At 41.2% G+C, this 27,248-nt stretch overlaps 1 protein-coding gene across 1 annotated transcript in view; it reads left to right on the top strand.

The window, feature by feature from the left end:
- Positions 1 to 27,248, top strand: part of LOC115222364 (pre-mRNA-splicing regulator WTAP) — a 232,987-nt gene that overhangs the window by 45,787 nt on the left and 159,952 nt on the right. The gene's annotated exons all lie outside the window — the stretch shown is intronic.

Here is a 27,248-nt window from a genome sequence, read left to right as displayed (position 1 = left end):
ACATCTTATGGAGTTTCTACCTACACCTTTCCTACAGATCGAGCAGGGCCACCTGCCCGAGGGGGTGTGTGCTGAGTTCGCCTTTCTGCTTACTATAACTTTGGTCTTTGCTACATTTACTCTAAGGCCCTTTGATTCTAACCCTTGCTTCCACACCCAAAATTTCTTTTCTAGTTCCTGTAGTGATTCTGCTATGAGAGCCAGGTCATCAGCATAGAGGAGCTCCCAGGGGCAACCTGTTTTGAATTCCTCTGTTATTGCCTGGAGGACTATGATGAATAAAAGGGGACTGAGGGCTGAGCCTTGGTGTACACCTACTTCTACCCGGAATTCTTCACTATATTTGTTGCCAATCCTAACCTTGCTGACAGCCTCTCTATATAGGGCCTGTACAGCCCTTATTAGCCATTCGTCAATCTCCAGTTTCCGCATCAACCACCAGATAAGGGATTGGGGGACCCTGTCAAAATCCACAAAAGCTATGTAGAGGGGTTTATCTTTAGCTAGGTACTTCTCTTGCAGTTGTCGGACCAGGAATATAGCATCAGTGGTGCTTCTACCCGGCACAAAACTGAACTGCATCTCATCTAAGCAAATTCTCTCCCTAATGAGATGGGTTATGATCCACTCTGTGACCTTCATCACCTGATCCAACAGTTTAATACCCCTGTAGTTATTTCTAACTAGAGCATCACCCTTACCCTTGTAGCAGTTGATTATGGTGCTGCTACGCCAGTCATTGAGTATGACTCCATTATGAACTACCTGGTTTACAATGCGGGTGACTAGGCCATAGCCCACATAACCAGCTGTTTTAAGCATCTCAGCAGTGATTCCTGATGGGCCGGGGGCTTTACCTGGTTTCATACCCCTACCCCTAATTGCCTTAACTACAAGGGAGCTGTCTATTCGGATAGCTGGTCCCTCTGCTGGGTCAACATTTGGCAGGCTCTCCTCCTCCCATTCATTCTCCACATTCAGCAGTCTTTCATAATGGCTTCTCCAAGCCTCTTTCTTTTCACCATCATTAAAAGCAAGTGCACCATCATCCATGCGGACACATTTCTCTCCTGTAACATCACTATTTTCTCTCACACACTGTCTAGCAATCCGAAATACCTCAGTTCTTTGGTCCTCACGTCGCTGGACATTGGCAAACTTCTTTTCTGCTACATCTTTGGCTATGTGTACCTGCCGCCCAGCCTCCCTTTTGGCTACCGGGTACAGTTCCCTGCTACCCCCATCCCTCCAGGCTTTCCAGGCCTGTTTCTTTGCACTAATAGCTTTGTCTACTGCACTATTCCACCACCAAGTAACTCTAGGTCTGGAAGGGACTTTGCACCATCCACAGACTTGGTCTGTGGCACTCAGCAAACTATCCCATAGGAATTTCCAGCTACCTTCTATGTCTGACGTCTGTAGCTCCTCCTCCCTCTCATCAAATTTCTTGATGAGGATGTCCCTAAATCTCTGACCATGTGAAGGGTTCTTTAGCTTCCAAATCCTTTTTTGGATTGGTCTGTTTCTTGGAATCCTTCTGGCCTCAAGCCTAAAGTCACTAATGATTAGCCTATGTTGAGGGATACATTCTTCACCCGGGAGGGTCTTTGTATTTAAGAGCAACCCTGCATCCCACTCTCTGGTGAGGATGAAGTCTATTTGGCTAGCAGCGTCTCCTGACTGATAGGTTATAAGGTGGCAGTCAGGCTTCCTGAAGTTAGTGTTGCAGATTAACAGGTTATATGCATCACAGTATTCCAGTAGTCTAGTTCCCTCATCATTTCTGGTGCCAATACCATGGCCACCGTGTGCCCCAGTGAAGATACCCGATTCCCGCCCAACATGCCCATTAAAGTCTCCACCCACAAAGATGAGGTCCTTGCCACTAGTCTTTGAGGTAGCCTGTAGAAGGGTATCATAAAAGTGGTCCTTCTGATCATTTGGTAACCCTGCATGTGGGGCATAGGCGGAGATAATCGTAGCTGTGTCACTCTGTAGGACTAACCTGAGCTTAAGCACTCTATCGCAAACCCTGACAACCTCTATGACCTTATCTACCCATTTTTCTGCAAGGAGAATGCCTACACCCCCTACACCATCCATGTTACCTTGCCAGAAGACTTTATACCTATGTGCAACCCATGCTAGCATGGAAAACGGACGCTAAATGATGATGATGATGATGTGCCTTGCCTGTGAGGACCCTAGCTGAAGCACCTCTCCATCTTACTTCTTTTATGCAGCATACATCAACCCGTCTTTTCTCAAGCATCTCTACAATCTCACTAGACCTACCTTTCAGTGTACCAACATTGACAGTGCCAACTCTGAAGACTGGGAAGGAGATGTGGGAAGGAGGGGTGCAATTCAGCACCTGAAAAGAAGAGGGTTGTTGTGGTGGTGATCGTTTTTTAGGCATTTTCATCTGATCTCTCTTCCGACCTGACAACATTCAAGCATTTAGGCATGTTAAGGTTGTGGCCCCTGCCGTAGGTAGGAGCTGGTGTTAGCAACGTTGTAAGCATAAGCATTAAGGTCATTGATGATGTAGATGTAAGCTCTGAAATTCTAGGTGTTAGTAGCATTCTAAGCAAGCATTATGGTCATTGAGTAACGTATTTAAGCAGCGTAGCAGAAACATGGATATTCTAGTGTTTGGTTGGGGGGGCGGGGAGGTTCCAGCTGAAAAATTGGTTGCATTGCGGCGGGGAAGGGTTCCAGCAGAGAGAAGAGAGATAGAGAGGGAGAGAAAGTGGGGGAGGGTAATATAGGGGAGCACCAGTAGGGAGGGGTGTTAGGAGAAACGATGACAGGTAGGGGTGGTGGCAGGTTCTATACAGAATGAAAGTAGGATGTCACGAGTGAGGTAGGGGACTGGAAGGAGATAGCCGGTTGAGGTGGTGACAGATTTCAAAACAGAGAGAAACGTAAGATAACTGGTTAAGTGCGACGGTTGATGAGCAGCTGCGCTAGCTGCTTCTGTCTTAGGGAGGAGAAGTAGGGGTAATACATAGTGAAATAGCATATTGAGGAGGAGGGGTTCGAGGAATAGACACAAGTAATGGTGGTGGGAGAAGGGATATCTGATGTGTGGTGTAGATGGCGTAGACATAGTGTTATCCGGTATTGGTGGTGGGGGTGGGAAGGGGCAGGTGCACCGCGAATGGCGAAGTTTTGATTTGGGACAGAGTGGCAGAGATATGGAAATAGCAGTGTAAAGAATTAAGCAATCGGGGTTTGAAGAAACAATATTGTAGAGAACGAACAAAGTGTCGTAGAGAAAGAAACAAAGTATCATACAGAAAGAAACAAATTATCATCACACAGGGACGAATTATTACGAGATAGGACTAAAAATGAAAAGATTATATTTGGGGGACAATATTAACAGTTAGCTCATGAAAAAAGACAGCAAGCAGATTAGTGAATAGATGATACATTTTAAGTGTTAGTGGCGTATGTAGTACGAGGGGTCAAGAAATGAAATGAGTAATTTTTAGCTTAGCTTGCTTCGGGCATCACTGCTCGATGAATGAATGAAGGAATAGTAGGAGCACATGGGCGAGTCTTTTTTTAAATATAGACTGACCGGAAGAGAGTTTGAGTTAGGGGACAGACAGAAGTAGTAAAGCGGTTAAGAAAACAGGCTGCGAATGGCGAAGTTTTGATTTGGGACAGAGCGGCAGAGATATGAATTAATAAATATATCTTAATGAATGGTTATAGGTTGATGTTTGTCGATTGATTATCCTCTCCATTTTCTTATTTGTCTTAAACATATATATATAATATATAAATATATGCATATATGCATACATATATGTACATACATACCTATATAAATATAATTTGACACTGAATTATTGGAAGTCCACCTGAAGATTGTCGATCAAGACAAGAAACGATTGTAGTGGCGGTTTTTTTGACTATTTATTAAAATTTTATGTATTGATTAAGTCTTTCCTTGTTTGTTTTGCAAAATAGTGGTTTTGTCTCGAATAATATTTTATATATATATATATATATATATATATATATTAGACATACTTACAGACATTTTGTTGGATGCCGTTGACTGTTCCGTCATTCTCTCTCTTGTTCTCATGGGCCTAGAGGATAAAATTACCATTCTGCAGGCGACCAGCTACCACCACATGAACTGGGTCGGACAGGCTTTAGAGCTGGTCATTCAAGTAAACCCCCTTGATTTGAAAGAAATGCCAAATTCAATTTTAATTGGGGAAAATACCAGCCTGATGGTGGTAGTCGAGGGGTGCAAGCCGAGGTGTTATAAATGTGGCGAGAAAGGCCACATAAGGTCGAATTGCGAGAAGGAAAAAGACAACGAAGATGCAGTAGAAAAGGCAAGTGCACCACCAAGTAAAACGACCACACCACTAGAAATAGCAGCCATGTTGCACACACAGACAAAAGAACAGCCAGCAGCATGGGAAGACACCAACAACAACCAGGAGTGGGTTGTCATTGGACCATCAAAGAGAAAGCGGAAACGGAAAGACCCCCCCTTTCGGATACACAGAATTATCCACAAATACAGCCACAAGCACACATGTAGCCAAGAAAACACACGCACTAAAAAAAGCACAGGCATCCACAAGCACACACACATCTACAAGCACACACACACCCACTCCTCCACATTCACTAATAAAAATGATAAACAAAAACAATAAACTCTTACGAGAGAAAATGCTATTAATGAAGTCATCGAAAAAATATAATGTAGCAGAATCAAACAGTTCTATTCTCGCAAATGCCAAATTTTACACTGTTTCAAACTAAAAAATCATTTGCGGAGGATGTCGGCCCGTTACAGATTAACTTCCTGAGTCATTTGTAGAGGTAATTTTCAAAAATGACTGCGCAAACCACAACACCTACAGACAGGAAAGAAGAGGGTGAAACTATACTCTTCATCCTCTTAAAACTGTAAGTTTTTAAATAACAGTTAATTTTTCACATTGTCGTTTAAACTCGGTTGTTTAAATGTACATGTTCTGGGTTCAGATTGGAAGCAAGGCTGTCTCCTTGACGACTTCAGGTTGCATTGTTTGGATGTGGTTGTAATTACCGAATCCGGACTGAGTGGGTTGCAGGCTTTTTCACCCCTCCTAAACAGCTACGAGAAATACGTTTCTCCCTTCCGACCAGGAGGGGGTGGAGGGGTCACAATGCTAGTCAGGAAAAACCTGGATTTAGAGATGAGAAGTGTCTTTATAGATCCAGAAGACAGGCTAGTTGTTTTGGATGTGATGCACATCAGTGGTAAAGTGTTTAGGCTGGTTGCTGTCTATGCTCCCTGCGAAGGAAGAGCCATACAGTACGATTACTTCAGAAGCCTAGAGAATTTTCTAGGCATGCCGAACATGTTAGTATTGCTAGGCAATTTTAACACAATCTGCGATGCACGCGTAGATTATGTTGGCTTGAGACAGGATAGGAGGGGATACCCTTGACTCAGCGGTCTGCTAAGTCGTTTCGAGTTGGCAGACTGATTCAGACTGGACTATCCAGATCTTACATAGAATCATTACAAGAAGAAAAGATAAGAAAATACTTAGCTGTCCACAACACCATATCGTCAGCTACAGTAATCACAAATTAGTGACCTGTATGCTTGACTTAGATAGTATGTGTAGACGAGGTACAGGTTACTGGAAGCTAAACAAGTCGCTATTGGACTGTGAAGCCTACAGGAACCGGATTAGACAGTTAGTAATGAGGGCATTAACTGGATCCATTATCAACAACATGGTGGTTTGCCCTCAAAAGAGCCATAAAATTCGAGTCAATTAGGTTTAGAAAAGAATTAGCTAGTGCTAGAAACAAAGTAGAAAGGGAGCTAGTTGAGGCAGTAGAAGAGGCAATGAGGTCAGGCTGTGCATCAAAAGTGTTAGTGGTGAGGTTGGCACTAGACCAACATCTCAAAGCTAAACATGTTGTCAGGGCGAAGATACATGCAGTGAGACAGGAAGGGATCAATGCAGTTGGATGAGCCTGGGTGGTGGAGAGCCAGCGTGGCAACAACTCAATCATTCTGTCTTTGACAGACCCACATGGTTGATCAGTAAACAAACCTGAGGAGATGTGCAAGGTGTTTCACGATCATTTCGCCCAGCTTTTCAGGAGGGGCGGTGGACTGGAGCATGGGGAGAAACTCGCAGACTTTCTGTCCGGTTCACCATGTCTCTTGGGGCAGCATGCAGAATCTTGTGAAGTGCCGATCACAGCCAAGGAGGTTGAGGATGTGTTGGCAGACTGCGGTGGTGACAAATCACCGGGACTTGATGGTCTGCCTTACAAACTCTATAGTAGCATGCCAGACTTGTTTGGGCACCTACATGCAGGTGTGTACACCAACTGGCAGCAGAAAGGGAGAATTCTTAAGTCTGTGAGCTGGGGGTGGGGTGGGGTGTAGCGCTGTTAAGAAAGAACCCAAACAAGGGGGACTTAATTAATAATTTTCGGCCCATCACTCTGCTTAACGCAGAGTTGAAGATTTTGGCCAAGGTCTTAGCAAAAAGGTTGGCATGGGTTTTGGATGGACTTGTTGGCGAGGTGCAAACGTGTACCATCCCTGGCAGGACTGTTCACGACAAACTTCCTTTTCTATACTATGCATTAGAAAGGGTAAATAGGGTTCCTGGCAAGGGTGGAGCTATGGTCAATTTAGACCAATCCAAAGCATTTGATAGGGTGGACCATCAGTATCTGACGGTGGTCCTCATGGTGGCTGGCTTTGGCCTGACCTTCTGTAGATGGATCACTGCTTTATACAGCAACATCGAATCGCTAGTTCAGGTGAACAGTTTCTTTTTGGAGCCGTTCTGCATTGAATGATTAGTATGTTATGGGTGCCCTCTTTCTACATTTTGGCCCTCGAGCCATTGCTGAGGAAGTTGGAGGCTATGAGGGGCTCTCCGCAAGATCTAGGGTGCAGAAAGTCAGCTTTGGCGTATGCTGATGACATCACCATTATTGTATCCCGGGTCAAGCACTTACAGTGTGTGGGTGAAGCCTTAAGGGATTACGAAGCGGTGGCAGGAGCGAAAATCAACCAGGATAAATCGGTTGGCTTGCAACTCAGCACCTGGAGGAGCAAGTTGATGCCTTCCGACAGTGTCATGAGATGTTAGACGGAAGGGCCAGTGAAAATGCTTGGAGTCTGGTTTGGTCCAGATCTCCAGATAGAGAAGAATTGGAGCAAGGTGGCTCTCCTAACTCAGACCTGGTTTGAGCAGAGGCTATCCTTAAAAGGGAGGGTGGAAGTTGCAGAGGTGTTCATCGCCTCTGTAATCAGCTACCGCCTGACCATCGTACCTTGCCTAGATTTGTGGCTGAACAAGGTGGAATGTGTGCCCTTCCACTTTTTGTGGAGGGGCAGCAGACCTCTTGTAAGGTGCTCTATCTGCTGCCAAAAGCCACTGAAGGGTGGGCTAGGGATGCTGTAGCTAAAAATGTGCAGTTATGTGCTGAGGCTTAGGCACCTCTGGCTTTACCTGTACAGTGATCAGGTGTGGTCTGCATGAAAATGTTATTTCTGCAGTTCACATTGTTTTCTGGACTGGACCCATGGATCATGTGTAGACCAAGGTTGGGTGCATGGCATGCAGAATGCCATCAGGCACTAGTGCTTCTTTCCCAGTTGGGCAACACCGGTAACGGGTGTACTACCTCGTTCTTCTCTAGAAGGTTAGTAGAATTGAAGCGTGATGACATCCTGGGAGAAACCCTAGGCTTCGATGAAGATCAACTTACCAACCTATTCCAAAGAACATTCAGGCCAGGGCCTATGGATAATTACCAGAAGTCCCTGGCCTGGCTATGTTACAGAGGAGCTTTACCGGTTCGAGGTAAGCTCTGCCGGTTTGTGAAAGATGTGAGCAAGACAGTGAAACTGTCCTGCACATGATTGTGCAATGCCCAAAGATGACTGAACTTTGAGCTTATGTCGAACACCTTCTGTCGCATTCGAGAAGTGTACAACTGTCAAGCGAATCTGTAATTAAGATCGTTCCGCTGCCCTCGCTGAATAGGGAGGAGTGAGCTTGTTTTCTCTCGGTAGTTGCTGTTGCAAAAGAGGTAGTATGGAAGACGAGAGTGAAAGGAATTGCAATAGGCAGTTTCATCTCCAGTCTCGGGTTCATTGACTTTTTCGTTTTCCACATGAAACAGAGAATAAGGCTGGAGAAGAAATGCCTGTTACAAAGTGTGTTTCGTAAAAGATAGAAGTCTGTAGCTAGCATGTTGTGAGTGAAAGAACCTGTCTAAACGAGAAGAAAAAAAGGGAAAACAACAAAGTCTTCAGTGTGAGAATGTGGTTTGTGGGGTAGACCGTGTCCTACGCTTCATTTTATGTTTATACATTCATTCGCATTTTATTGTATATATTTAAAATTATTTATGCATATGTTTTGTCCCATTTGATCCCCTGACCCTGTGTTTGTTTTGTCTGTCCTCATATCGTCCCCTCTTTTTCTTAACTTTATATGGTAAATAAAGAAATTGACTGTTCAGGAGTTCCTCTGCCCTTTGACGAGTCTTATTTTTTATTCCGCTGGGTGTCCAGCAACACACTTCTCACCAAGCAAGCCTGGTGGGGTTGCCAGTTTAGTCGCCGACCTCCCGACCATGTAACAGGTTGTACTGGATTACATGTTACCAGTAGCACTCAAGAGTGACCTGACATATATATGTTATTTTTTTTTATATGTATACATACGTATATTTTTACTTTTATATACATATTTATATTTATTGTATACCTTTTACTTTTTTATATTTATATATAATTCTTATTTACATTTGCAAATCACATATACTTGTTTGCTTTTCTTTTTTTATGTATGAATGAGGCATTCCACATCGGTCACCGGAGTGATAGATGATCACTTTATAGAGTGTTTGAGTGTCGGTTTGGTGTCTGGAATGGGATAGCTTACTTCATGGGCAGGTAGAAGCTCTTTAACCTTGGTTGGTAATCTACCTAGGAGAAGGAAATCTCTGAAATAAAACCTGAGGCCTTGGAAGTTCCTGGTTTTGTCAGTTTTCATGTCACACTCGCAAAAGTCTTCTTGGGCCAATAGGTGGGGTAGTGCAGTGCAATCTACACCCACTGAAAATTATTCATCTGCACAGGTACTTCATGTACTCCAAATCTCAGTAAAATCATTGAATTGGTGGGTTGGCAGAAACCTAAAAATGCATTTGTAACTGACTCTGAAATGTCTCAAACAGATTCAGTAAATTGCAAAATAGGCTTGGGAACGTCTGGGGAAAAGGTCTGGCTCGGCAAGTGTCCAGTGAATCACAGGCTGGACCCACTCGTCATCCTGCCACTGTGGTCAAACAGTCTTCAAGAAAAAGTAAAAATAAACATCCCTCGAATTTTGGCTGTTGGAATGTGTGCACACTTCTTGATGATAATTTCAACAAGAGGCCAGAAAGGTGTGCTGCACTTATTGCTTGTGAGCTTAAGAAATATTCTCTTGATAAAGTTGTTCTCTCTAAAATTCATCTCTCTGGTGAGGATCAAGTAAATGAACCTACCTATGGATATACTATCTTTTGGAGAGGCCTACCTAAGGGTCAGCATAAAGAATTCGAAGTTGGGTTTGCTCTCAAGAATACATTAGTATCCTCTATTGCAGAGCTTCCAAGTGATATATCTAAACAGACCATGTCATGCCATATTAAACTGACAAAAGGTAGGTTTCTTACCATTGTCAGTATTTCTGCACCAACAGTGTCCCATTCAGATGAAACTGCAGGACAGTTTTATGATGATCTAGCATAATTATTGAGGAAAGTACCAGTTTCTGACTAGCTAGTCATATTGGGAGATTTCAACGCAAGAGTTGGAAAGGACTGTTTCATGGCCTGTTTTAGGTTGACATGGGATTGGAAAGTTTTGTACTGAGAATAATCTGGTTGTCACCAACACTGTTTAAGCAGAAAAATAAATATAAAACCATCTGGATGCACCCAAGATCTAAGCACAGGCATCTCATAGATTATATTCTGATCAGAAAATGTGATATGAAAGACGTTTCTAGCATTCAGGCCATGAGAGGGGCAGAGAGCTGGACTGACCATCATCTAGTGCATGGAAAAATAGATTTTTTAATAATGCCTAAAAATCAACTGTCTGGTCCTAAGGGACCCAAAAAGTTAAATGTTGCAAACTTTGAATTATCAAGCAACTTGGAAAGATTCCACAGTGCTATAGAAAGTATCAGACTTGACCCAAACTATGGGAAGATTTCAAAACAAAAGTATTTCAGGCTGCATGTTCGGCAGTGGGATTTAAATCACATAAGTCCAGTGACTGGTTCTCATATAGATCAGCAGAAATTCATGATCTACTTTTAGAAAAACAAAACTTAGGCAATGCACTTCTTTCTCAGTCCTTGAACCCCAACTCATATGAAGCTTATAGAAAGCTGAAAAGGAAAGTGCAGACTTCTCTAAGGAAAATTAAACAGGAATGGTGGAATGATAGAACAAAAGAGGCACAAAAAGCAGCTGATAGAAATGATACTAAGGGTTTGTACTCTTATGTTACGGAGGTATATGGCTCAAATTCTTCTACAATAGCTCTAGTGAGAACAGCAAATGGATGTTTTCTTCTGACTGATACCACCTCTATTCATAAGCGCTGGGTAGAACATTTTTCTGCACTTTCGAATTGACCATCATCCGCTGACATGAGGATGATAGAAAAAAAATCGAACACCTTCTAGTTACAGAAGAGATGGCATTTGAACCAACTCTAAGTAACATTTATTTAGTTGTGAATAAACTGAATAACAATAAGTCTCCAGTGTCTGATGGAATTTGTGCAGAAGTCTTGAAATATGGAGGTGACAAAATGTTTGAACTCTTAAATATATTAATTTGTCACTGTTGGAGAACTGAGAAAATGCCTAAAGACTAGATTGATGCCAATTTAGTCTCCTTATATAAATCGGGGCCAAAGGATCTGTGTGGTAATTTTTGTGGGTTTTCACTTTTGTCTAGATGGAAAGGTACTTGCCCGCATTTTGTTAGAACATTTAGATAACTTTATAGTTCCAAATATAGTGGTTTTCATTCCTCCAGGGGCACAGCTGATTGTATCTTTACTGTCAGAAAATTACAAGAAAAGTGCATTGCACAGAATCTTGCTCTATACCATTGCTTTGTTGATTTGAGCAAAGCATTCGATACTGTTAACCAAAATGCACTGTGGCTAATTCTAAGGAAAATAGGTTGCCAGAAAAATTTGTAAACATGATCATGGCTTTGCATCAAGATATGAAAGCTAGAGTTAATTTTGGTGGTAGGCTCTCTGAATCTTTTGCTGTGGAAAATGAAGTAAAGCAAAAAAACCTTGATGCACCCATCCTCTTTGTAATATACTTTGCTATATATATATTTTTTTGTTTCGTTCTCGAGCCATGCCAGGCTCATAAGGGCCGGTTTCCCGGTTTCAGTGGCAAATAAATTCCCCACCTGGACAGGACGCCGGTCCATCGCAGGATTACTCATTTTGGCCAGCTGAGCGGACTGGAGCAATGTGAAATGAAGTGTTTTGCTCAGGAACACAACACATCGCCTGGTCCAGGAATCGAAACCACAATCTTACGACTATGAATCCAGCACCCTAACCCCTAAGCCACGCGCCTCCACATATACTTTGCTGTTGTGTTGTCACATGCTTTTCAAAACTCTGAGGAGGGTATTTACATAAAATATTGAACAACAGAATATTTTCAATCTGACCAGACTGAAATTCAAAACAGAGGTTTTTAGTTCACTCATTAGGGAACTTTTGTATGCTGACGATTGCAATCTTGTCAGTAATTCTGAAACAAGTCTGCAATCTCTTATCTCTGCATTTGACTTGGCTTATATTGATTTTGGCTTGACCATCAACTTGGAAAAAAACAGTTGTAATGCATCAACCTGCGTGTGCTGCTGTTTGTAACCCCTCTAAAATTTTTGTTAAGGGTAAGTTACTTGAGGTTGTCGATTTGTTCATCTACCTTGGAAAGCTCTGTTCAAGATGATGGAAATCTTGATACAGAAATACATCTGCAAATTCAGAGGGCAGCAAAAGCATTTGGTGGTTTGGAGTCGCATGTTTTGTCCAGCGACATATAAATAAGAATCATTTGTCTTACCATGCCTGTTATATTCCTGTGAAACTTGGACTTGTTATGAAAGGCATTTTAAATTATTAGAACAAAACTGCCTTCATCGCATTTTAAAAATTAAATGGAGTTCTTTTACTCTAACCATAGATGTCCTTGCATCTGCAGGCATCACCTCAATTAAAGCTGTAGATTTGAGAAACCAAATGAGATGGTGTGGCCATATTGTTCAAATGGCAGATGAACGCTTGCTGAAACAGCTGTTTTATGGTGAGATTGCAGAGTGGAAATACTATTGGCGTAAACCCCCAAAAAAAGGTTTAAGGACGGCTTAATGACTACTATAAAGTCACTTGTAATGGATCTAGAAGACATAGAAACCCTTGCTTCGGATCAAGTTGGATGGCAAACAAATGTGTGGAGTCGAGTGAAAGCATTTGAAGAGGCCAGGATAACGCATGTAAGACTCAAAAGAGATCTAAGGAAGAATGTAACAATCAAGAAGGTGAATGACAATGACCTTTTTGTGTGCACAGTCTGTGACTGATCATACGTGTCTTTTGTTGGGCTCAAATCTCATCTACGAACCCATGGATAATGAACCTCCACCAACTATTCTGCTATCATATGTCTGTACACACCTTTGAATGCAGTTTATGCCAGAAGGTTTGCAAATCCAACAGAGGCCTCAAGGGATATTTTAAGATCCACAAAGATGAGAACTTAGCTGCAGCTCCTGGTGGTCCAAATCAGATGTGCAATCTGTGTGGGTGTCTTTTCAGAACATTGTCTGGTTTAAAAAGCCATATGGTGCTAAGGTGTAGGTACAGGAGGTGGTCAAACTCTGCATAAGGAGTAGATAACCACCATGTATACATATATATACATATATGTATGTATTCATATATATATATAGGTATTTATTTATATATATATATATGTATGTATTTATATATATATATCTATATATATATGACAATTGCAGCGTGGAAGGTGTTTGTAAGCCATTTAAGAAACACACAAAAGTCGTTCGATTCACTTCAACATTTAAGTTTAATTTGTCAAAATATTTTCGTCGCTATAAGACCGCGACCTGTTCACTGACAAAAATCCATGCTGCATCTGAGAAAGTAACAGTTAGTTCGTTATATATATGTATGTATGTATGTGTGTATGTATGTATACACGCATGTATGCATGCATGCATGCATGTATGTATGTACGTACGCCTGTGTGTATGTATGTATGTGTGTGTGTGTGTGTATATGCACGCACATACACACTATAAACTTAAAGCTATAAACCTGTAGTGATGGATAGATGTAGACTGACCACTCATCACAACAATATCAAATTTCAACCTCTACCGCCCCCCCCCCCGCCAAAACTAGGAAGTGATTTACAACCCTCACCACCAAGACAAAACTCTAAAACCTATTATCAGACATTTATCTCTATATCACAAGACTTTTGTTTTACTATTACTTATTTTTTTTCTCTCCCTTACATCTAGTTAGTTCAGGTTATATATATATACACGTATGTATGTGTGTATGCATGTACGTACGCATGTGCGTATGTATGTATACGTGCACGTATGCATGTGCCTATATATGTGTGTGCATACATGTACGTGCATATGTACGTGTGTATGCCCATACGTAGGTATGTATGTATGTTTGTACTTATGTGCTACGTATGTATGTGAGTATCTAGGAGAATGGGCAGACGCGTCTGTGTGTGTGTACATGTGTATGTATGTCTGTGTACTGGTATGTGTCCGTCCAAGTTGTGTACATGACGGTTACTTTGTTGAAGGTTGTATATATACACACATATGTTTGTATAGACACACACACATATATATATGTGTTGGTGTGTGTTTGTTCCTCTCATCATCGTCTAACTGTGAATGGGTACAACGTTTAGGTGCAACTGTGCATATATAACCATATATATATACGCAAGTACACACAATCATATAGACACACTCATAAATATACATATAATCTTAAATTATATACTCATATATTCTTATCCACTTCTACATACATATGTCCTATTACACACATACACATACATAAACATACATATGCACACACACATGCACATACATACAAAATACGACACAGTATACAAGGGCAACGGTTAAAAATCGAACATGCATTATATTAACCTATCTGCTCTTTTTTCTTATTTTTTAAAAAATTTTATATATGCATAAATGCATACATATACAATACATACATACATCCATACATGCTCATATGTGCATTTTTTTATAGCACCGCACACGCACATATATATATATATGTATGTATGTATGTATGTATGTATGTATGTATGTACGTATGTATGTATGTATGTATATGTGTATATAAATATATATGTATTAGATCGTTAGCCACTACACATTCTTTATTTTCTCTCCTTGTTTCTTTCTGTGTTACTTTTTGTGGAAGAGCATAGACTTGAAACGTTAAAGACTTTTTCACTTCCTGAGTGTTAAACTGATATATCTGTTTGTTGTCTACACCAGCTGTGTTCTTTTGTGAATTCTCCTTATATATATATATATATATATATATATATATATATAAACTTGGAAATGGATGTGTGGCTTTCAATCATGTAATAATACAAATAATATATATATATCTACATACATATATGTACATGCTTACATATATATGTATATATATATGCATATATGGGTACAGGACAACATGAAATATGAAAACATGGAATACAAACTTTTTTTGCAAACAGCGAAAGAAACAAATGGAAAACAAGACAAGTAACATAAAGAACAACCCTTCATCAGTTGTCGGCTGTTTATCCACTCCACATTTCAAGCAATTATGACAAGATGTGTCTTTGAGAAAACAGTTGCTCCTGCAAAGCAAAATAAAATTTGGCATTTGCAGAGGGTCAAAGTTGGTAACAAAAACAGGACAGTGAAAACAAACAGTAAGGGCTGCTAAGACATAACAGGGTAAGGTGGCGAACACTAGAGGAACAAGCTTTGACTGGAGGAAAGATAGGAGAGGAGACAGACAAGAATGCGTGTGATCTGTGTAGCAGATCAAAAGGGAAGAAAGAAGCTCAAGTTAGGAAAAGAAAGATGGCCGATGGTCATGTGTAAGCAGCGAGAGAGTAAAAGAGGAAGAGTGAGAAAGAGAGAGGGACAGATAGAGAATGGTGAAGGAAAAATGAAAAGAATTAGAGACAGGATGATAGAGGAAAAAAAAAACAAAATGAGGAGAAGGGGAGATTAAAAGATTTAGAGAAAAGAGAGAGGAAATGAAAGGGGAGAAAAAGAACAGTACAGAGAGTCGCATCAAAATTATTAAGATCAACTTACTTGGAAATGGATGTGTGGCATTCAGTCATATAATGGTATATATATATATATATAATATATATATATATATATATGCATATATACATACAGATGTGTACATACTTACATATATATGTATATACATTTGCATATAGGAGTTCAGGACATCATAAAATGTAAACAACATGAAATACAAAATACAAAATCATGGAATACAAACTTTTTTTGCAAAGAACAAAAGAAACAAATGGAAGACAGTATATATATATATATATATATATATATATATATGGATGTATATATAATATGTATGTGTATATATATATGCATCTATGTATGTATGTGTATGTGCGTATATATATGTGTGTGTAATAGACAGACCATATTTAAGTTCCAGGTATGTATGTGTGTATATATATAGTGAGAATTTATAAAAAATAAAGGATGAAGACGGGTGTGTAAACAACAAACATATGTATTAGTTTTACGCTTGGGAAGTGAGTAAGTCTTTTACATTTCGAGCCTACACTCTTCGACAGAAAGGAACACAGAAATAAACAGGGAAAGAAAATAGAAAATGGTTTAGTGGCTAAGGAGTTGTCATGGCAAATGCAGGACAGAGGGGTCACACAGGAGAGTTAGGAAGAAGGGGAGATAACAAAGTAGTTGTGATCCCAAAACGACGGTGTGCATGCATGTGTATGTGGAAGGAGGTCGGTGACATTGACATGTGCGTGTGTGATGGTGTAGGTGCTGGAAAGTGGTCAGTGCTAGTGTGGGTGCTGGGAAGTGGTCATTGCTAGTGTGTGAGGGGTGGTGGGATGGGATGTATAGGTGCGGTGGGGTAACAAGGGAGAAGGTGGAAGAGGTGGGTAGGAGTGAAGAGAAGAGTAGGTGCCACAGCAAGAGAGACAAAAGAGATGTGGGTGGGAGGAAGTAGGTGTCAGAGGGAAAGAGGAGGAGGATCAGATGAAGAGGGAAAGAGAGTTGAGCCCATGTGGCGCAAAACAGCAAAGAGAGAAGATTAATCCTTGCTCACAGCGAAGATGGGTGTCTGGATGGCCCCTGTGCAAGAACAATCTGAACACCGACAGGTGTTGTAAAGAGTAACCGGTAGAGCGGAAATGGCGCGAGACCGGGGTGTTGTTGCCAAGTCAGATGTTTCGGAGGTGTTCCGCGAACCGGTCAGCCAAGCAGGGTCCCGTTTGTCCGATATATAGAGGACAGAGAGAGCAGGAGATGCAGCAGATGATGTTGCTAGAAGTGCAGGTAAAGGAGTCAGTGATATGATAGGGTCAATGATGGGTGCCTGTGAGGAGGGTGGTGTTGGAGAGGTAAGGACAAGTATAGCAGCATAGGTGGGAGCAGGGGAACGAGCTGGGTTGGGAGGTTGGGTTAGGGAAGAAGCTGTGGACCGAGAGGTTTCATAGGTTTAGGGCTCGTTTGAAGGAGGGGAAGGGTCGAACTGGAGTTGCCGGAAGGCTGGGAGAATGGTGCATTGGAGAGGTAGGGTGTTAGGTGAGTGGAAATAGGGACAGGTGCAGGGGGAGAGAGCAGATGCATGGTTCCCGGAACATGCTCTGACAAGGGTGGTGAACAGACCCTGTTCCACACACTTCTCCTGAAGCTGTCTAACTGAAAAGATCATATCAGCAGTGCCATGTTCCACACGAAAGCCAGATTGACTTTCTAGAAGAACACAATCTGCAACATGTTTCAGCAGACGATCCAGAAGTACCCTGCATAAAACCTTTCCTACGACAGAAAGCAATGATACTCCCCTATAATTACCACAATCATTCCTGTTGCCCTTTCCCTTATACAAGACCACCATTACTGTATCTCTCCAGTCCTCAGGTACAGGTTCACTAGTCCATATCTTACCAAACAAAGAGTGAAGTTTCTGCAGAAGTTTCTCACCACCATGCTGTAACAACTTCGCATGTATGCCATCCATACCCGGAGACTTCCCATTATTCATCCTTGAGACAGCCACTGCAACTTCTTCCAACTTTAGTGGTACCTTCACAGGTAATCCTAGGATGAGATTGGGAACATCCTCACTAACTACAGATTGCTGATTCAAAAGTTCATCAAAGTGTTCTTGCCACCTTCGCAGAATTCCGTGTGAATCACGAAGAAGTTCTTTACCATCCCTGCTTCGAAGTGGTGTCATCAGAGAAGACGTTGGTCCATAAACTTCTCGCAAAAGACCATACAACAGCTTTGTGTTATTGGAATCCGATGCCACCTGTATCTCATCAACCCTCTTACTCCACCACGTATCCCTCATCTGAGGGAGTCTTTGCCTCACAAGTGACTTTACATCTTTGAGTTCCCTATGCAACACTACCCTTTCCTGTGGCTTTGCTGACAAATAGCGTGACAAAGTAGGTTTTTATCAGCCAATAAATCATCTATATGTTCATCATTTTCTTCAAACAAATCTTGATGCTTTCTTTGTATCAATCCCAGAACTTTCTTGCCTATATCATAAACTGACTTTTTAAGGATCGGCCAATCCTCCCCAATATCTGCAGCATTCATTTCCTCTTGTAAAGTTCTCTTCACACTATTACACCTAAGATGATCAACATTCAGTCTTTTAGGCTTGGGTAATCCCTGCAGCTCAGATTTTATGTTTAGTGACTAATTTCACTTTTGCACGTACTAGGCGGTGGTCAGTCCAACACTCAGCTCCATGAAGAACACGAACACACTGCACATCCTATCTGTCATGCACCCTAACAAGGATGTAATCCAGAATATGCCATTCTTTAGATGCAAGGTGCATCTATGTGGTCTTAAACTTATTCTTTTGTTGAAACATGGCATTGGTAACACACAGACGCAGCTCCTCACACATCTGCAGCAAAAGCATGCCATTACTATTACACTTTCCCACCCCATGCTTTCCAATTACAGTCCATGTGTTAAAATCCCTACCCACTCTAGCATTAAAGTCACCCAGTACAATGACTTTGTCTGCCCGAGGGATATTTCTTATAATGCCCTTCAAAGCATGGTCGAAAGAAATTTTTTCGTCATCAGTATAGCACATAGTTGGAGCATACACACTCACCAAGGTCACATAATTTCCTTTAACCGAAGGAATTCTCATGTTCATAAGGCGCTCATTAATTCCGACTGGAAATTCTTCCAACTTGTCCACAAGAGTAGTCTTAACAGCAAATACTACTCTAGCCTCTCCTCTAAACTCTTCATTCCTCCCTCTCCAAAAGAATGTATATTTTCCACAAGATTCTGTAAGATGACCATCTCCAGGTAATCTCGTCTCAGATAAAGCAACGATGTCAAGATCATAGCGTTGAAGCTCCTTCGCAACAAGCGCAGTCCTTCTTTCAAGATATTCAGAGGACTTGCGGTCAAGCAGTGTCCATACATTCCAACAGCCAATATTCAATATTTTATTTGGATCTATCACAGTAGCATGATGATGGCCGGGTTGAGACTGTGATGCTTTGGAGCCCCTGCCGGGCCAGACTCTTTCATCTGATGTGGTTCCAGAGTCCTTACTGTGATTTATTTTTATACTGTTTTGGTATATCATTGATTATTTGCTTTTTAAGGCTACAGCCAGCCATTCAGTTGAGACTCACAGCACTATCAACAATCATGAATTAGTTAATCAATCAATCAATCAATGTTGTTATCGTGCAATGCCTGTGCAAGATTTTTTTTAAGTGAGGAAAGGCTGTGCACTGAGTCAATCCCACTCACTAAGCAACAGCAGCCATAATCCGAAAAGAACAAGTCAACATCATCGGTAACCACTGAGCCGCAGGTTTTTTTATGTCAGATATATCCCAGTTACCTGAGTTACCTTCTCCTTGAAGGATGCCCTAACAAAGGCTAGGAGTCATTCACTCCCAGTGGTTTAATCGTTTTGACGAAGAAATACGTGGGCCTTACAGAGGGTAATTTCAAGGCCAGGTTCAATAACCACACCTTGAGTTTTAGGCACTGGAACAAAAGAAAAGCGACAAAATTATCCAATCATATTTGGTCATTAAAAGATAAAGGTGTCAATTACAGCATCCATTGGAAAATTTTGGCCAAAAATAAGCCCTACACCAACTGCAGCAGAAAGTGCGGTCTATGCAACATGGAGAGATGGCTTATCTGGAAGAGCAGCTTAGACCCTACTACATGTCTAAACTCAAGGACAGAACTTTTCGGATCATGCCCGAATGTAACAAAATTTTTGTTGCGTTTTTGGTCCCCCCAAGAATACAGATAGAACTTGCTTTCTATATTATGTCCAAAAAAGTTTTTTTATCTCATTATACCTTTTATTTTTTCATATATTTTTATATTTTCACACATAATAATTTTTTCTGTACTCTTCCATCCTGCATTTTTTCCTGTGCCTATATAGACGTGTATATAGATTCATTTGTACACGTGTGTGAATATGTATGAGTGTACGGGTATTTACATATATGGGCGTGTGTGTATGTGTGCATAAGGGCATGTCCGTATATGAACGTGGATTTTACGCTTTGTATACTTCCTTATGTTTTTTTCTGTATTGTTACCTTTAACCATGTTTCTTCTTGTGCTTGTGCGTTTATAGACGTATGTATGAACTTTTACGGTATGCGTGTGTGTGTATGAGTTTGTATATATATGCGTATACATTTGGCGAAAAATGCGAGTGAAGATGTGTACGTTTTCATAGTGACATATAAGTACGCACGTGGGTGTGCGAGCGCACATGTGAGCGTATGAGTAGCCATGCTTACGTGTTTACTATGAACTTTTAATCTTAATTTATATAAGTAGCGGAATTATAACACAGTAATTTCCCTTTACATAACGGTATTTTTTCATAGTGTTTTTTCAGATGGCCAGATAACCGAAGAGATGGTGTTGTGGATTTCCACTTCGGCATCCGAAACTCAGAGTTTTATCTTGGCTATTGTATAATTGTCATATATTAATTTACAGATAAATTTCCTCTATTTACATAATATTGAGGTCTCTTTCTTTTGTTATCTTACCGTTTTAAAATTTACAAAAAAAATAAAAAGGAAGACTGGTGTAGGAACAAGTATTAGTTTAACACTTGGGAAGAATGGAAAAGTCTTTTACGTCTTGAGCCTACGCTGTTCAACAGAAAGGATTACGAGGAAAGAAAGGAGAGAGAATGAATAAAATAGTAAGAAAAAAAATGTGTAGGGATTAACAGTTCAACATGATGAAAAAATATATATATACATGTATGTACATCGTGATCATCATCATCATCATTAATTAATGTCCAGTTGGATGGTTTGATGTGGAGTTGGCTAGTGGGGAGCTGTCTGGATATTAACTGCCTGTTGTGGCATGGTTTCTGTGGCTGGATGCCCTTCCTAATGCCAACCACTTAACAGAGTATGCTGTGTGCTTTTTATGTGTTACTTTATGTGTGGAAGACAGCGATTTTACTTAGCTTGATGTGTCTTATCAAGTACAGCAAATCACCACATCTCCTGGTTCCTTGTCATTTCTGTAGTGTGTCCCAGCATCTGAAGATCTTTTCTCACCACTTCATCCCACATCTTCCTGGGTCCACCATTTCCACAGGTACCCTCCACAATTAGAGCTCAGCACTTCTTTATGCAGCTGTCCTCATGCATACGCATCAAATGATCAAACCAGTGCAGTCTTCTCTCTTGCACACAGCATCTGATGGCCCTTATACACAGTTTTCCTCTTAAATCATTTACACTCTGTCAATCATGCACACTGACATTACCCATCTGACAACATGTTGGCTTCATTTCTTTCAAGCCTTCACAGAAGCTATTTACTTCTTCTAATGAACCACCTGAGCATTTGAAGGAGCCTGTCGTCTGTGTATTTTTAGTGTTTATTGTACCTGCACATTTGCCACACACACAAAGGCTATATTCTCTGTTAACCTTCCTTTGATACTGCTGCACCTCTTATGTGTCCAAAGCCTGCACTGGGTACAATGTATGGAATTTCTGCCAACATCCTTCTTACATATTGAGCTGGGCCATCTCCCAGAAGGGACTTATGGTCTGTCTGTTTTCCTACTTACTTAGACTTTGGTTTTTGCTAAATTTACCCTAAGGCCCTTAGATTCCAGACCTTGTTTCCACACCTGAAATTTTTTCTCTAGGTCAGGTAGTGAGTTCAGCTATAAGAACTAGGTCATCAGTATAGAAGAACTGCCAGGGACAGCCAGTCTTGAATTCCTCTGTTAAGGCCTAAAAGACTAGGATAAATGGGGCTGAGAACTGAGCCTTGGTGGACTTCTACCTATACACTGAATTCATTACTATCCTCATTACCAACCTTCACCTTACTTGCAGCATCCCTGTACATGGCTTGTACTGCTCTCACTAACCACTCATCTATCCCTAGTTTCTGCATTGACAACCAGATAAGGGTTTTTGGCTAAATATTTCTCCTGCAGTTGCGTAACCAGGAATATAGGATCAGTCATGCTCCTACATGGAACAAGTCTGAGCTAGCTATTTCATACAATTTCCTGCTACCCTGACACTTCCAATTCTTCCAGACCTGTTTTCTCTAATGGCCCTGTCATCTACACTGTTCCATCACCATGTCACCTTAGGTCAAGAAGGAACTTTGCACCAGCCACAGATTTGTTCAGTAGCCCTCAGCAAGTTGTGCTGTAGGAACCTCCAGTTGTCCTCCATGTTGTATGTCACTATATGTTCCTCTTTTTTGTCAAATGCTTCAAGTAACACATCTCTAAATCTCTGTTCGTTCAGAGCATACTGTTCGTCTTCTTGGCAGCTATTTAGCCCTGATCCCGAAGTTGCTAACAACTAACCTATGTTGTGGGACGTTTTCTTCACCTGGGAATGTTATGGTATTTATAAGCAGCCAACTTTCCCATTTTCTGGTGAGAATGTAGTTGATCTGACTAGTGTGCACACCCAATTGATAGGTGAACAGGTGATTGGCAGGTTTCCTATAGTATTGCAGATCATAAGAACATTTGCATTGCAAAATTCTAGTAGCCTGGTTCCCTCATTATGAGAACCAAATCCATTGCCATCATGCATACCATTGTAGCCACCTAGATGTTGCCCAACATGTCCATTAAAGTCGCCAACCACAAAGTGAAGGTCCCAATGAGGTGGTCTGCAAGAGGATGTCATAAAAATGGTCTTTCTGTTCATCATGTAGATTTGGCTGAGGGCATAGGCTGAGGTAATGGTTGTTGTTCCATGCTGCAACACTATTCTTAGCTTAAGTATTCTATCACACCTTGATTACCTTATCAACCCATTTCTCAGCTAGAAGTATGCCCATGCCTCCTACCCCATTACTAGTCCCTATCCAGAAGATTTTATACCTATATTCTTTGTTTGCGAGGAACCTAGCAGAACCTCCTCTCCACCTTCGTAGATGCAACACACATCTACATGCTTCCATTCAAGCATCTCAACAATCTCGCCAGACCTACCTTTCAATGTGTCTACATTACGTGTGCTAACTCTGAGGGTGTAGAAAAGCGTGGGTCAGGAAGACACAGACGAGGGACAGCATTTTGCATCTGAAAATAAAGCTCGCATGTATGTTTCACAGGCATATTATATAAGTACAAATAGGTTTCAACCTGCATTTACTTCACTGTCATTTTATTCGCTTCACATTCACCAGCAGATAGCCACTAGACACAGATGGAAATGGGGAAGAGAGCATTCTGTATAGGTATCCAATAGAGGTATTAGGAGAAAGACTGCTGGTAGAGATTCGAGGAGAAAGACTTCTGGTAGAGGCTCAAGGATAAAGACTTCCAGTAGAGGTTCAAGAAGAAAGATTTCCCATACAGGTGGTGGGGGTGAGTTGGGCAGGTGCACCACAAATGACAAAACATCATGGCTGCCCTATTCGCTAGATAAGGCCATGTAAAATATCCAAACAAAAGCAAAAGCCATTATTTAACACGTAACATGGAAAAAGCAAGGATTCAGACATAATATGAGTAACATGGGAGAAGAAACAGAGTTGAACAGAAGAGAAGAAACAGATTTCTTAACTTCACTATAACATACAGCATAGGAATAGACGAAACTTTATAGATAATTAGATAGATAGATAAATAAATAATAATAATATGAGTGCTATAAAATGAGGTTAATAATACTAGATCAAACAAAGTTGCTTATCTGAACATTTCTTCTTTTGGGTCCTTTGGTATCTTATCATTTTATATGATTTCAGGACCCAGTCCCAGTACCTTGCCCACCTGTTCATGCATCAAGGATACCCCTCAACCCTTATCCAACTTGCCCTTGCCTGAACTTATCGAATCGATTGCACCACCACCCTCTCTCCTTCCCCACAACAATCGCCTAACTGCACCCTCTTTCCCCTCCTTTTCCACACCTTCCACCCTACCCCTTCGTTGGAGGATCCTACGGGCCTTCCATTGTCTCCAGCTCGATCCCGCCACTCGTCCCATTTTCCCCAACCTACCCTTCTTTAAACGCACCCAGAACTTACGTGATCTACTGGTCTGCAGCACCTTCTCTTCCCCCCACCCTGATCCTTCCTGTGCTCCAGATCCTGCTGACACACCTGCCCCTTCATCACCAACACCATTTCCCTCACTGGTTCAACCAGCACACTCTCCACATCACAAATTCCTTCTCTTGCACCCTTTCTAGTCTCATATACTGTATTAGATGCAACCTTCATATACCTCCACGCAACATACCCCCATGCAAACACTCACTACACACACGCTCATACATGCATACACACACATACATGTACACACACATACATGCACACACACACATACGCCCACACGTACATATCAATGCACATATACCTCACATTCGAACAGCCCCGTCGCCCGGTCACGGATTCACACACTCGCAACTCAACCTGGAACAGCGTTATATTTTTAATCTACGAACAACTATCCCCTTTGGACTAAACACAACCCCCACCTCCATATGACTGTCTCTACAACCTCCTGCAACAAAACAACTTTATTTCCTTTTATTTTGTTTTTAATTGTGCCATTTTATATTGTAATTAACTTCTTCTTTATCCCTTATCAACCTTATTTTATTATAATTTAGTATATTTTATTTCTATATACACACACACATACATGTACATATACACGCACTGGGGAAGCACTCCGTCGGTTACGACGACGAGGGTTCCGGTTGATCCGAATCAACGGAACAGCCTGCTCGTGAAATTAACGTGTAAGTGGCTGAGCACTCCACAGACACGTGTACCCCTAACGTAGTTCTCGGGGATATTCAGAGAGTGACAAGGCCGGCCCTTAGAAATACAGGTACAACAGAAACAGGAAGTAAGAGTGAGAGAAAGTTGTGGTGAAAGAGTACAGCAGGGATCACCACCATCCCCTGCCGGAGCCTCGTGGAGCTTTAGGTGTTTTCGCTCAATAAACACTCACAACGCCCGGTCTGGGAATCGAAACCGCGAGTCCACTGCCCTAACCACTGGGCCATTGCGCCTCCACTAACGCACATGTGAACACACATATACCTCCCACACACATCATGCACATACATGTACACACACACACATCCACACACACGCACACACATGCACACACAAATGCACATATACCTCCACGCAACACCCCCATGCAAACATTCACTACACACACGCTCATACATGCATACACACACATACATGTACACACACACATACATGCACACACACACATACACCCACACGTACATATCAATGCACATATACCTCACATATCTCTCACACACATCACATTCACATACATGTGTGCACACATGTACACAAATGCACATACATATACACACATACCCACACATACGCACAAAAATGCATACATACCTAACCCACACAACCCCCCCATACACACACGCACACATAAACATACACATGTACACACAACCACATACACATATACACACACATAACTCGACACATATACACGCACATTCACACTTGCACATGTATGCACACATACAGATATGCATACAGTTACACACATAGATATGCATACTGTTACACACACATGGGCATAAGCACAACACATATACACATGTAAGCACATGCATGCACACACAAAGGAACACACATATACCCCACACATACACAAACACATGCACATACGTGCGCACACATGAATGCACACATACCTAACACTCACAACCCCATGTACACACGCCCACATATACACACGCACAAGTACATGCACACACACATGCATGTGCCTACACCCACAAAAATGTACATATACCTCCACATACATACACACACATGTACACACATACACTCACACTCACATACACTCACACACATGCGCGCACACACATACATGCACACACAAATGAACCCATACATGGACACACACACACATACATGTACATACATACACATGCACGCACACAGACACAGGTACACACTGCACACAAAACACAAATGCATAAACGCACACACACATACTTCAAACTACCAGTTAAACACCTTTCTACTGACCATTCTCCTGCACAAAAGACAGCCACTCCTATAAATTCTTACTGTAAATTCTTCCTTGACATTAAGTGACATTAGCACAAAGTCCACTCACACACACACACATAAACAGTCAAAACCACACACATACGAACACACACGTGCTATTATTACATTCACCTCACACACACACAGACCTTTGTGCATGCACATGCATACACATACCTCCTTCTCTTGCACTCTCCTGTCTTAGAAATTTTTCTTCCCCCATTCTCTTCCAGTCATTTCAAAATGTAACCACGTATGTATCGTTGGCAATTTTCTTCTTCCATCTTCTCTTCCTTTGGACTTTTATTTCTGAAGAAGAGCTTTGCTCGAAACATTAAATCCTCTTTTCCTTCCTTTTTTGAGTATCTGATAATACATTACTTATACCATGTCCTCACGTTGTTGTTTTTTCATGTTTGTTCTTTGTTTGGATTCACTATATATATCTATATATATGTATATATGGTTAAAATTAACAATATTTAACCAGTATAACGGGGTAAGGGAGATATTTTAGCAGACCTACTTAGGAATAATGTTTATCAGATCATGCTTGATCTGAGACTTAGTTTCTACTATCACTGATCATTCAAATTGTCATATTTCCTAAAATATCCAAATTTCACTATTGAGGTATCAAAATGTTTCTTTTTGGATACTCTCCAAGAAAAAGTACAGTAGAAATTAAATTTTATTATTTTCAAAAATTCATAGTGATATCAACTTCAACTTATTTTTGTCATTATACTGTGGCCATGCTGGGGCATTGCCTTCAAGAAATTTTAGTCAGATGAATCAACCTGGTTTATGTTTTTTAAGCCTGGCACTTATTCTCTCTTTTGCTGAACCACTAAGTTATGGGAACATAAACACACCAACACTTGCAGTCAAGTGGTGGTGGGGACAAACAGACACAAAGACACACGCACATGCATGCATGCATGCGTGCGCGCGCACACACACACAATGGGTTTCTATCAGTTTCTGTCCATCAAATCGATCCACAAGGCCTTGGTCAGCCTGAAGCTATAGTAGAAGACACCTACCCTAGGTGCCACACAGTAGGACTGAACCTGGAACCATGTGGTTGGGAAGCAAACTTCCCTCCATACAGTCATGTCTGCACTTATCTTCAGGAAACCTGAAGGTCAATCTATATTAAGTAGTCTTTAACTACACCTTTCATACCACTAATATTCTTTTGATTC

Source organism: Octopus sinensis, linkage group LG19, assembly GCF_006345805.1.
Source record: "Octopus sinensis linkage group LG19, ASM634580v1, whole genome shotgun sequence".
Taxonomy (NCBI): Eukaryota; Metazoa; Mollusca; class Cephalopoda; order Octopoda; family Octopodidae; genus Octopus; species Octopus sinensis.
Note: the sequence above shows the minus strand (reverse complement) of the source record. Positions and strands in the feature narration are given on the sequence as shown.